At 52.8% G+C, this 13,431-nt stretch overlaps 4 non-coding genes across 4 annotated transcripts; all 4 read left to right on the forward strand.

Moving 5' to 3' along the window:
• Positions 1-12,885: 12,885 nt before the first annotated feature.
• On the forward strand, positions 12,886-12,957 carry TRNAG-GCC. Its single transcript has one exon. It is a non-coding gene; the product is annotated as a tRNA-Gly (tRNA).
• Positions 12,958-13,023: 66 nt separating this feature from the next.
• TRNAG-GCC lies at positions 13,024-13,095 on the forward strand. Its single transcript has one exon. It is a non-coding gene; the product is annotated as a tRNA-Gly (tRNA).
• Positions 13,096-13,161: 66 nt separating this feature from the next.
• On the forward strand, positions 13,162-13,233 carry TRNAG-GCC. Its single transcript has one exon. It is a non-coding gene; the product is annotated as a tRNA-Gly (tRNA).
• A 66-nt stretch (positions 13,234-13,299) lies between these two features.
• TRNAG-GCC lies at positions 13,300-13,371 on the forward strand. The gene has a single exon. It is a non-coding gene; the product is annotated as a tRNA-Gly (tRNA).
• The last annotated feature ends 60 nt before the right edge of the window (positions 13,372-13,431 follow it).

Raw genomic sequence — 13,431 nt, forward strand, 5'->3', positions numbered from 1 at the left:
TGTTGTTTGGAGTTCAGTTGTAATAGCAGGAGATCTCTGGTCCGGCAACCCTAATTCTGCCCACCTCTTGCGGGGCGAGGGTTACCCCGACTTGGACCACTATCCACAGCAGAATTCGGAGAACAGAAATCCAAAGCTGGAGAAACTAACTTGACCTAAGTTTGAAAGATTCCTCCAAGACTGAGACTGATTTCGCATTAGAGCTGCTTCGATGTTGCGCCGCCGTTTGCCCCGATACTATTGGTCAATTTCACACCCGAAGCTGCGGGGCTGCATTTTGACTCACGGCTTTGGGTGTGAAATTGACCAATAGCATTGGGGCAAATGGCGGTGCAACATCGAGGTAGCTCTAGTGCGAAATCAGCCTGATTGTTTTCCTGGAAGTCGTTCTCGTGGGTGAGTGCGCTGATGTCTGATTTAAATCAATGGGGGGATATTATCCCTCGACGGAGAAAAAAACCCAGTTTTTTTTAAAAAGCAGGCCTTCGAGCAAAAGCAGTGAACTTTTTGTATCGACACACACAGCTGTGTAAACCGAAGCTGCAGGTTCAGTCTCCGGTGGCTAGTTACTTCTGGAAAGCAAGCGAAGCACGGAGCATCACCTGGGGACAGATCCGTCAAGTGATTTCACACTATTGCTCAAGCAGTCTGCTTTTAATGAATGGCAACGAGGAGGGGTGGAGAGTCAGCGGAGGAGGGATGCTCCTGAAACGGGCCTGGGGGGGGGGGTTCACTGATAGTCTCTTGCAAATTTGGATTGAGGGCAGACCCCTCCCAGCCCCCCGGCTGCAATGTGCTTCCAATCAGGGACATAGTGTAGGGTGTGCGTGTGAGCGCCCAAACGTCGATGCGCGTGTGCGTCAGGTTTTTCTTGTCTCTGCTTGTTTGTTCAAAGGGTCAAATATGGCTTAATATCTTGCTTCTTTTTTTCTTTTTTATTCATATTCCCGTCATGGGTGTTTGACTTTGGGAGAGATCTTTTCCCAGTTCAACAATAGCGTGTTTTGTTGGACGGAGGAGGTATTTTAAACTCGAGCACAGAGGCTTTAATAACTTCGCTCCTGTCCCATTTCCAAAAGGGGCCCCGGCCAAGAGAGAGAAAGAGAGAGAGAGAAGAGTACAAAAATCTATACAAAATATGTACGTTGAGAGATGGAAACTATAGGTTTTGATGCATCGAGCGAGGGATTAACGGTGCTTTGAATCGGAGGCATTTCAGGGAAAAGGAGAAGCCATTAAGCCGGAGAATTCAAGCCAATTCTTTTTTCTTGGCCTTCTGAATAACAAACATACATGCACATATTCACACAGTGGTAAATCCAAACTGGGCCAGATTTCTTAAGTACAGGAGGAGGGTTTAGCAATTCTGGGGCCCCGGGTTAAAATTCAGGAAGAGACCTTAGAATCAACCCCTCCGTGTTCCTACGAGAGCCAGTTTGGCGCAGTGGTCTGGAGTGCGCAGACTCTAATCTGGGAGAACCAGGTTTGATCCCCCACTCCTCCACATGCAGCTGCTGGCATGACCTTGGGTCAGTTACAAGTTCTTTCAGAGCTGTTCTCTCAGGAGCAGTCCTCGAAAGAGCTCTCTCAGCCCCGCCTACCTCCCAGGGTGTCTGTTGTGGGGAGGGGAAGGGAAAGGAGATTGTAAGCCGCTCTGAGACTCCTTTGGGACGTCAAAGGCAGGGTATAAATCCAATCTCTTCTTCTTCTTCTTCTTCTTCTTCTTTTTCTACCACCAGGTAGCATTGCCGGCTCTCGGTTGGGAAATGTCTGGAGATTTGTGGGGGTGGAGCCTGTGGAGGGGGGGGTTTGGGGGTGGAGAGGGACCTCAGCAGGCTTTCATGGCAAGGGCTCCACTCTCCAAAGCAGCCATTTCCTCCAGGGGGAACTGATCTCGGTCGCCTGGAGATCAACTGGAATAGTGGGAGAGGGCCAGGTTCCACCTTGAGGTTGGCACCCCAACCCAAAATAAATCGCTTCGTTTCCTGTAGCTTCACTTCTGATGTTAAAGAGCCCAGCTCAAGGTTTTTTTTTTTTTTAATGACTTGTGAGCCAACTTTTATTCGGACTCTCCCTTTTTTCGAATACTTCGTATGAATTCGGCGAGAGAGATGAATTCCCCATAATTTGGACTTTGGGGAGCATCGCCGTTTTCTTCACCGCGCCATTCAAGCAACCGCTTGGCGGGGCATAAGAAGGGACTGAAATTACGCTCAGTATGTGGAATGAGCGTCTGTGGGATAGAGCTCTGTTGGAAAAATTAACTCATCAGATCAGATTTGCAAAATATCGACTGTACGAGGATTCCTTTTCGTGCTGTCTGGGACCCATTTATATTTTTTTGTTAGCCAACACTCTATGGACAGCTGCAATCTGACAAATTAAGTCGGCGGAGGTGGTGGAGCCATAGCAGCAGCTTAGATGCATAGCATCATAGACTTGGAAGGGGGAATAGAGAGCATCTAGTCTAACCCGCTGCTCCATGCAGGATCAGCCTAGAGCATTCCTGACAGGTGTTTGTCGAGCTGCTGCTTGAAGACTGCCAAGGAGGGGAAGCTCACCACCTCCTGAGGCAGCCGATTCCGCTGCTAAACAATCTGTCAATCTGCGGCCCATCCATGTAGACAAGGTTGACTTTGATAGACCAAGGATCTGAAGCAGAAGAAGGAGGTTGTGTGTATTCAGGTAGAGTGACAAAATATTTTGAAATGGGAGTCAAAAGAAGAAGTGTCCTGCTGGATCAGACTAGTGGTCCAACTGGCCAAGCATCCTGTCTCACCAAGTGGACAGTGAGGGAGGGTCCATCTAGTCCAGCATCCTTTTCTCACAGTGGCCAACCAGAGCCAGTTTGGTGGAGTGGTTAAGTGCGTGGACTCTAATCTGGGAGAACCGGGTTTGATTCCCCACTCCTCCACTTGCAGCTGCTGATGTGACCTTGGGTCAGTCACAAGCTCTGGCACAGCTGTTCCTGAAAGAGCAGTTTCTGTCAGAGTTCTCTCAGCCCCACCCACCTCACTGGGTGTCTGTTGTGGGGAAGGGAAGGGAAAGGAGTTTGTAAGCCGCTCTGAGACTCCAAGTGAAGGGCGGGGTATAAATCCAGTCTCTTCTTCTTCTTCTTCTTCTTCTTCTTCTTCTTCTTCTTCTTCTTCTTCTTCATCTGGAGGTCCAACAACAGGGCAGAGAGGCCGAGGTCTTCCCCTGATAAGAACCACAGAAGAGCCCTGCTGGGTCAGACCAGGGATGGTCCATCTAGTCCAGCATCCTGTCTCACTCAGTGGCTGACCAGTTCCTCTGGAGGTCCAACCACAGGGCAGAGAGGCTGAGGCCTTCCTCTGATAAGAACCTCAGAAGAGCCCTGCTGGGTCAGACCAGTGAGGGGCCATCTAGTCCAGCCTCCTGCCTCACACAGGGGCCAGCCAGTTCCTCTGGAGGGCAAACAACAGGGCAGAGAGGTCGAGGCCTTCCCCTCATAAGAACCTCAGAAGAGCCCTGCTGGATCAGACCAGTGACGGTCTATCTAGTCCAGCATCCCGTCTCACACAGTGGCCAACCAGGTCCTCTGGAGGTCCAGGAACAGGGCATAGAGGTCAAGGCCATCCCTGTATGTTGCCTCCTGGCACTGTGATTCAGAGGTGTCCTGCCTTTGAACCATGGCTAGTAGCCACTGATAGACCTCTCCTCCATGAATCTATTTAATCTCTTTTTAAAGCTGTCTATGCCTCTGGCCATCACTACATCCTATATTAATTTCATGGAGTGCCCACGAGTTCTTGTATTGTGAGAAAGGGAGAAAAGTACTTCTTTCTCAACGTGCTCTATCCCATGCATAATCTTCTAAAACTCAATCATGTCACCCCTCAGCCGTCATTCCTCCTCCTCCTCCTCCTCCTCCTCCTCCTCCTTCTTCATAGATTCCACCCTCCAAAGCAGCCATTTTTTCCAGGGGAATTGATCTTTGTAGTCTGGAAATAAGCTGTGATTCCAGGAGATCCCCAGGCCCCACCTGGAGGCTGGCATGGGCTTGCCAGCTCCAGATTGGGAAACTCCTGGAGATTTAAAGGGTAGAGCCTGGGGAGGGAGTAGGCTTGCCAAGTCCCCCAGGGGGCGGGGAAACCCCCGCCTGAGAGGCCCATTACCCACTGGCGGCGGATTGGGCCCTGGGGGGAACCCCACCCCCTAAGCACATGAAATGCCCAGTGTCAGCACGTCACCCGGAAGTGACGCAATCACGTCGGGCACTTTGGGGGCGGGACAAGACTGGACTCCCGAGGGAAGACTCCCGAGACAAGACTGGACTCCCGAGGGAAGACTCCCGGGACAAGACTGGACTTCCGAGGGAAGACTCCCGGGACAAGACTGGACTCCCAAGGGAAAACTCCTGGGACAAGACTGGACTCCTGAGGGAAATCTCCCGGGACAAGACTGGACTTCCGAGGGAAGACTCCCGGAACGACTGGACTCCTGAGGGAAGACTCCCGGGACAAGACTGGAGTCCCGAGGGAAGACCCCCGGGACAAGACTGGAGTCCCGAGGGAAGACCCCCGGGACAAGACTGGAGTCCCGAGGGAAGACCCCCGGGACAAGACTGGAGTCCCGAGGGAAGACCCCCGGGACAAGACTGGAGTCCCGAGGGAAGACCCCCGGGACAAGACTGGAGTCCCGAGGGAAGACCCCCGGGACAAGACTGGAGTCCCGAGGGAAGACCCCCGGGACAAGACTGGAGTCCCGAGGGAAGACCCCCGGGACAAGACTGGAGTCCCGAGGGAAGACCCCCGGGACAAGACTGGAGTCCCGAGGGAAGACCCCCGGGACAAGACTGGAGTCCCGAGGGAAGACCCCCGGGACAAGACTGGAGTCCCGAGGGAAGACCCCCGGGACAAGACTGGAGTCCCGAGGGAAGACCCCCGGGACAAGACTGGAGTCCCGAGGGAAGACCCCCGGGACAAGACTGGAGTCCCGAGGGAAGACCCCCGGGACAAGACTGGAGTCCCGAGGGAAGACCCCCGGGACAAGACTGGAGTCCCGAGGGAAGACCCCCGGGACAAGACTGGAGTCCCGAGGGAAGACCCCCGGGACAAGACTGGAGTCCCGAGGGAAGACCCCCGGGACAAGACTGGAGTCCCGAGGGAAGACCCCCGGGACAAGACTGGAGTCCCGAGGGAAGACCCCCGGGACAAGACTGGAGTCCCGAGGGAAGACCCCCGGGACAAGACTGGAGTCCCGAGGGAAGACCCCCGGGACAAGACTGGAGTCCCGAGGGAAGACCCCCGGGACAAGACTGGAGTCCCGAGGGAAGACCCCCGGGACAAGACTGGAGTCCCGAGGGAAGACCCCCGGGACAAGACTGGAGTCCCGAGGGAAGACCCCCGGGACAAGACTGGAGTCCCGAGGGAAGACCCCCGGGACAAGACTGGAGTCCCGAGGGAAGACCCCCGGGACAAGACTGGAGTCCCGAGGGAAGACCCCCGGGACAAGACTGGAGTCCCGAGGGAAGACCCCCGGGACAAGACTGGAGTCCCGAGGGAAGACCCCCGGGACAAGACTGGAGTCCCGAGGGAAGACCCCCGGGACAAGACTGGAGTCCCGAGGGAAGACCCCCGGGACAAGACTGGAGTCCCGAGGGAAGACCCCCGGGACAAGACTGGAGTCCCGAGGGAAGACCCCCGGGACAAGACTGGAGTCCCGAGGGAAGACCCCCGGGACAAGACTGGAGTCCCGAGGGAAGACCCCCGGGACAAGACTGGAGTTCCGAGGGAAGACTCCCGGGACAAGACTGGGCTTCCGAGGGAAGACTCCCGAGGGAAGACTGGACTCCCGAGGGAAGACTCCCGAGGGAAGACTGGACTCCCGAGGGAAGACTCCTGTGGACAAGACTGGACTCCCCAGGGAAGACTCCCGGGACAAGACTGGGCTTCCGAGGGAAGACTCCCGAGGGAAGACTGGACTCCCGAGGGAAGACTCCTGTGGACAAGACTGGACTCCCCAGGGAAGACTCCCGGGACAAGACTGGACTCCCGAGGGAAGACTCCTGTGGACAAGACTGGACTCCCAAGGGAAGACTCCTGGGACAAGATTGTACTTCCGAGCGAAGACTCCTGGGACAAGACTGGACTCTTGAGGGAAGTCTCCCGGGACAAGACTGGACTCCCGAGGGAAGACTCCCGGGACAAGACAGGACTCCCGGGACAAGACTGGACTCTCAAGGGAAGACTCCCGGGACAAGACTAGAGTTCCAAGGGAAGACTCCCGGGACTAGACTGTACTCCCGAGGGAAGACTCCCGGGACAAGACAGGACTCCCGGGACAAGACTGGACTCTCAAGGGAAGACTCTCGGGACAAGACTGGACTCCCGAGGGAAGACTCCCTGGACAAGACTGGACTCCCCCGCTCTGCAACAGGTGAGGACTTGGCAACCCTACGAGGGTGCATGTTGGGGAAGGGAAGGCAGGGACCTCAGTGGGATACAATACTATAGAGTCCACCCTCCACAGCATCCATCTTCTCCAGGGGAACTGATCTCTGTAGTCTGGAGAAGAACTGTAATTCCAGGGGATCCCCAGGCACCCCCTGGAGGTTGGCATCCCTAAATTAGGATACTAAAACATCCTTAAAAAAATAATTCTGAATTTGCATGTACTGGATGTATTATCCTGGAGTTGGTTTTTTTAATTTTATATATTTAAAAAATCTCCTGGCTCTTGCTACAGCTGTATCTGCTCCAGAATGTGGTTCCCATTATCACAAAGAGCTGCCTGTTATCACACCAGATAATTCCTTTTCTTGACCGTACATCAAATAGGCCTCGCTGACAGCTTTTGCCTGTGGGAAATGTCGTTGGGGTGGGGGGAAGAGTTTTTGTTTTCTCGCTTCTGCATCGCCTCTTTAATGAGAAGAGTCTTTGCAAATTAGTCAGCGGAGGAGCGCCACCTGCTCTGAAGCCAGGCAAAGCGAGATGACAATTCTCCAGTAGCCCCTGGATGTCCTAAACTCTAGAGCAGGGGTGTCGAACTCATTTGTTACGAGGGCTGGATCTGACCTAAATGAGACCTTGTCGGGCTGGGCCATGAGCAATGCTCCCTCTGAGCTGTGGAGTCCTGTGAGCAAAAATTCTACTCTGTGAGCTACTCGCATTAAAGTGGTGAGCGGGTGATTTGGCTACTGCATCAATTAGTCTGCTCCAGAGCCCTCCTTCCTGAGCTATCCGGGGGGGGGGAAACGTCTGTCCTCCCAGTGGAGGGAGAGCTTGTACCTGAATAAAACTTGGTCTTAAAGGTGCCACTGGACTGTTTTGGGCCAGGGGGAGCTCTGCAACTTACCTGGCTGCTTCTTGCTCTGACTGAGGGCTGCTGGGAGCAGGGGGCGGGGCTTCCTGCATGTGCCCACCCCCTGGGCTTCTTACTGCCGGAGCTCTGCTCCTGTGTGCTCCCAAAGGAAATGACCCCTGAATAAAACCAAACCCCAACGTTATGGGGAAGCCACCACGAATGCCTCCAGGCACACCCTTGCAGTTGTGAAATTGCACATATCTTGTTCACTTAAGAGAGTGTCTGGGGTCTATTGGAAAGGCCATGGACACAGGCAGGGCTATTTTGGGGCAGGAACGCACAGGAACGGAGTTCCGTCTGGCTTCAGAGTCAGCCACGCCCACTACAGCCAAAACCTCTGCATGCCTGCCTACAGAGAGGAGGTCTGGAGGGCGACCCCCCCCCCAGCGACTCCAAGGTGGGCGGGCGAGGGGGCCCCCTGGAAGGATCGGGGAGGCATTTAAATGTCTCCTCATAGCTTCCCCAGCCTGTCCAAGGGCTGGCTTGCCTGGGCTCCCTGCGGCCACGGGGCACCCGGGCAAGTCAAGGGAAGGCAGTTTAAACTGCTTTCCCTTCCCTTCAAGGGGGGGGCTTGCCCGGGCTCCCTGCAGCTGCAGGGTGCCTGGGCAAGCCAAGGGAAGATATGGGGGTGTGGCCTAATATACGAATGAATTTCTGCTGTTGGGTGTGGCCTGTTATGCTAATGAGTTAAAAAAAAAGCCCTGGACACAGGGAAGTGTTCTCCTAGGGAAGAGTTCTCCACGGCACCTAGAGGTTGGTAGATATCCTCCAATGACTTGAACTGAGCTTGGGAGCTCAACAGGAACACTGGATTTCAGGCCCATAGCCAGGATTTTGTGGCTTCTGGGGCAAAAAAAAATCTCTGGTGGGCTACCATTATTTGCCAGGAGGAGGAGGAGGAGATTGGACTTGTACCCCACCCCTCACTCGAAGTCTCAGAGCGGTTTACAAACTCCCTTCCCTTCCCCTCCCCACAACAGACTCCCTGGGAGGTAGGTGGGGCTGAGTGAGCTCTGAAAGAAACTGCCCTTGAGAGAGCAGCTCTGACAGGACAATGGCTTGCCCAAGGTCATCCAGCAGCTGCGAGTGGAGGAGTGGGGAATCAAACCCAGTTCTCCCAGATTAGAGTCCACGCACTTAACCACGACACCAAACCGGCTCTCAATAATAAACACAATAACACTAATAATAAATTAAATTAAATGCAACACAAACACCACCCATAACAGCCACCCCAGACATAAATAAAATGCAAAAACACCCCCCCACACACACACACACAAACACACCCTTCCCCTGCCTAAAGCAATAAAATCCCTTACCATTTTCAGAAGGAAATCTTGTGGGGCTGGCCCTTTAAGGAAGGGGGCAGAGCTCACAATAGCCCCACTTTAGCTACGGGCCAGCTGATGGCTAACTCTCCCATCAGCAGATGGGCTGTAGTGTTGGCACCAGTGGAAGCTTCCGAATGGTCACCAAGGGCAGCCCTACGTAAAGTATATTACAGTAGTCAAGTCTTGGAGTTCTGAAGATGGCTAGGTCTGCACTTGTGGAAAAGGCGTTCTGCGTTTTCTTCCTTTTCCCTCCACCGTTTGCATTCATGGAGGACTTCTCCGACACACTATGGCAAGCAAAAAGGGAACACGAGTTCACCCCGTGTCCGCAAAGTCCTCTCGGAGCGGGAACAATGATATAAACAGTGTCCTTCAACACGCCATGCCAAAAAATTCATGTCCACAGTTAGCACAAGCATCCCAGTGGCGCTCGCGTTTCCAAGACTCCACGATCAAACTGACCTTCTGGTGAGCATTTTAATGGGAAGACGCGTCCAGGGAAGACCCGTCCATCATCCGGGACCTGCCAGGGTCCGTGATCGTTTGGGGTTATTAATTGCTTTGGGGGACTGCGGGGAATCTTCAGCTGCAGGCAACTCTATCTCAGGATGCCGGTGTGCTGATGATTGAGTGGGTCATCCCGCCAGGCCCAGCTGTTCCGGAGCTCTTCTCCGGCTTCAGCTGTCAACATGTCTGACACACGATATTGTGCAATGGAACTCATGCCACGCAGGGAACTTCCCATAGGTGTGTGCGAAACATATAATACCACCAAGATGGAGGTTAATTATACCCATGGGAAATTATATCTATGCCGACTGCACCAGGCGTGTGCGCGTGCATGGCTTTGTGTGTGTGCATGACAACATTTCAGAGCATGGTTCAGATGTCTGAAGCAAGCAAGACTTTGTAATTCCTGTTGAAGGGAAGGTTCCTGTGTTTACGCACGGCAGTTATCAATCTAGGTTGTGTGTTTTTTTAATCCAACCCCTCCTCTAAGGAGCACAGGCGCTCCCTTCTGTCCTTCCATTCCCACAACAAACCCGTGGAGCAGCTAAGAAGAAGAAAAACAGGTCCAAGGTCACCTGATGGTGGATGAGTGTGGACGTGGCCTTAAGAACATAAGAGACGCCAATGCTGGATCAGGCCAATGGCCCATCTAGTCCAACACTCTGTCACACAGTGGCCCAAAATACCAGGTGCCATCAGGAGGTCCACCAGTGGGGCCGGTACATTAGAAGCCATCCTACTGTTGACCCCCCCCCCCCAAGCACCAAGAAGACTTGCCCCAGAGCCCCTATCTATACCTTGTGGCTAATAGCCACTGATGGACCTCTGCTCCAGATGTTTATCCATAAGAACATAAGAGAAGCCAAGGTTGGATCAGGCCAGTGGCCCATCCAGTCCAACAATCCATCACACGGTGGCCAAAAATACCAGGTGCCATCAGGAGGTGCAGCAGTGGGGCCAGGACATTAGAAGCCCTCCCACTGTTGCCCCCCCAAGCACCAAGAATACAGAGCATCCCTTGCCCCAGACTGAGAGTTCCTATCTATTTGTTGTTGTTCAGTCGCACAGTCAAGTCCGACTCTTTGTGACCCCATGGACCAGATCACGCCAGCCATTCCTGTCTTTCGCCGTCCTCTGAAGTTGGCTCAATTTCATGTTCGTTGCATCTATGACACTGTCTAACCATCTCATCCTTTGCTGTCCCCGTCTTCTTTGACCTTCAGTCTTTCCCAGCATCAGGGTCTTCTCCAGTGAGAGCTCCCTTCTCATTTGGTGGCCAAAGTATTTTAGCTTCAGTTTCATTATCTGGCCTTCCAGGGAACAGTCAGGGTTGATTTCTTTTAGGATTGACTGATTTGATCTCCTTGCAGTCCAAGGGACTCTCAAGAGTTTTCTCCAGCACCATAGTTTAAAAGAATCTATTCTTCAGCACTCGGCCTTCCTTATAGTCCAACTCGCGCAGCCATACATGACTACTGGGAATACCATTGCTTTGACCATGCAGACTTTTGTTGGCAGAGTGATGTCTCTATTTTTTATCATGCTGTTTAGGTTCGCCATCACTTTCCTCCCAAAGAGCAGGCATCTTTTAATTTCATGGCTGCTTTCACTGTCTGCGGTGATCTGGGATTCTCTGCTGTGGCCTGTCTGTCTTGGGTGGCCCTCCACGGCATAGCCCACAGCCTCATCGAACCACGCAAGCCCCCTCGCCACAACAAGGCAATGATCTATACCTTGTGGCTAAGAGCCCCTGATGGACCTCTGCTCCGTGTGCTTATCTAATTCCCGCTTGAAGCCATCCATGCTTGTAGCCGCCACCACCTTCCTGTGGCTGTGAATTCCATGTGTCAATCACTCTTTGGGTGAAGAAGGACTTCCTTTTATCTGTTCTAACCTGACTGCTCAGCAAGTTCGACACCCCTGCTTTAGAGTTTAGGACATCCAGGGGCTACTGGGGAATTGTTGTCTTGCTTTGCCACACATGGCCCGGCCCGACAAGGTCTCGTTTATGTCAGATCTGGCCCTCATAACAAATAAGTTTGACACCCCTGATCTACACGGTTGTAGCAGTGCCGAACATATGATAGCAAGAGTACCAGCAGAAGTCACAATAATATCTTGCTTACGTGTAATAGGGCAGTTTCAGCAAGGGAGGCCAGATGATTGGGTGTCCACAGCCTCGACCAAAGGCCTGGCAGTATAGTTCTGTTTTTCAGGCCCTGTGGAACTTCCTGCGGAACTACCCCTGGAGATAAGCCAAAGCCTAAACTTGTGACATGTCTGGAACTGGTGTACAACATTTTTATTCACATTGGCTTTTGGGTGTTCAGGCGAAGTGTCCTGTCCTAATGGGGCTATTGGGATTTGCAAGTTCTCTCTGTAGTCATGAAAGAATGTACTGCTTATGTATGCATGCTGATGTCTTAACTAGTTAGAGACCGAATGGGGAGCCCTGCATGTAGTTGCTGCCAGAGCAAGGTGACAAAATCCATAATTAGCACCTCTGCTTCTCCCTTGCCCTTAAAGCCTCTTGCTGAGGTTACCATAAGTCTTGGAAGAGAGACCACCAAGGAAGACTCTGCAGAGAAAGGCCATGGCAAACCACCTCTGCTTCTCCCTTGCCTTGAAAGCCCCTCGTTGAGGTCAACATAAGTCTTGGAAGAGAGACCACCAAGGAAGACTCTGCAGAGAAAGGCCATGGCAAACCACCTCTGCTTCTCCCTTGCCTTGAAAGCCCCTCGTTGTGGTCACCATAAGTCTTGGAAGAGAGACCACCAAGGAAGGCTCTGCAGAGGAAGGCCATGGCAAACCACCTCTGCTTCTCATTTGCCTTGAAAGCCCCTCATTTGGGTAGCCATAGGTATTGGAAGAGAGACCACCAAGGAAGGCTCTGCAGAGGAAGGCAAAGGCAAACCACCTCTGCTTCTTACTTTCCTTGAAAGCCCCTCGTTGGGGTAGCCATAAGTCTTGGAAGAGAGACCACCAAGGAAGGCTCTGCAGAGGAAGGCAAAGGCAAACCACCTCTGCTTCTTACTTTCCTTGAAAGCCCCTCGTTGGGGTAGCCATAAGTCTTGGAAGAGAGATCACCAAGAAGAGAGACCACCATCGGGCTTCACCCGATTTCCCCCACAGTTTCGTGATCCTGTTTTTTGAGGATCACAAAACTGCAGAGGAAATCGGGCGAAGCCGCGGGTCAAATGCAGCCCCGCGGCTTCGGGTGTGAAATTGACCAATAGTATCGGGGCAAACGGCAGCGCAATATCGAGGCAGCTCTAGTGTGAAATCAGCCAGAGTGTTGGACTAGATGGACTTCTGTTATGTTCTTAACGGCAACCTTATAGAGTAGACAACAATGGAGAAATATCACCAGCACCTTACAATTTTTAATGTATAATTGAATTGTTTTTAGTAGATCGTATGTGGATTTTATTGTTGTTTATGCATTGTTACTGTCATCCGCCCTGAGCCTGCTTGTGGGGAGGGGGGGATACAAACCTAATAAAATAAATATATAATACTGTGTTGGGTGGGAAACTTACATGGGATTGGTGAACAGCCTGCCGTTAATCAGAATTGAGCTGGGAGGAGGCATGGGTAGAGCATTTGCTTGGTGTGCAGAAGGTCTCAAGTTCAATCCCCGGCATCTTCAGGTAAAAGGACAAGGTAGTAGGTGATGGGAAAGACCTTTGCCTGAGACCCTGGAGAGCTATAAAGAGGGGCTGTGGCTCAGGGGAAGAGCATCTGCTTGCCATGCAGAAGGTCCCAGGTTCAATCCTCGGCATCTCCAGTTAAAAGGACCAGGCGGTAGGTGATGGGAAAGACCTCTGCCTGAGACCCTGGAGAGCTATAAAGAGGGGCTGTGGCTCAGGGGAAGAGCATCTGCTTGCCACGCAGAAGGTCCCAGGTTCAATCCTAGGCATCTCCAGTTAAAAGGACCAGGCGGTAGGTGATGGGAAAGACCTCTGCCTGAGACCCTGGAGAGCTATAAAGAGGGGCTGTGGCTCAGGGGAAGAGCATCTGCTTGCCATGCAGAAGGTCCCAGGTTCAATCCTAGGCATCTCCAGTTAAAAGGACCAGGCGGTAGGTGATGGGAAAGACCTCTGCCTGAGACCCTGGAGAGCTATAAAGAGGGGCTGTGGCTCAGGGGAAGAGCATCTGCTTGCCATGCAGAAGGTCCCAGGTTCAATCCTCGGCATCTCCAGTTAAAAGGACCAGGCGGTAGGTGATGGGAAAGACCTCTGCCTGAGACCCTGGAGAGCTA

Source organism: Gekko japonicus, unplaced genomic scaffold (genome assembly GCF_001447785.1).
Source record: "Gekko japonicus isolate JY-2015 unplaced genomic scaffold, Gekko_japonicus_V1.1 scaffold1951, whole genome shotgun sequence".
Classification (NCBI taxonomy): domain Eukaryota; kingdom Metazoa; phylum Chordata; class Lepidosauria; order Squamata; family Gekkonidae; genus Gekko; species Gekko japonicus.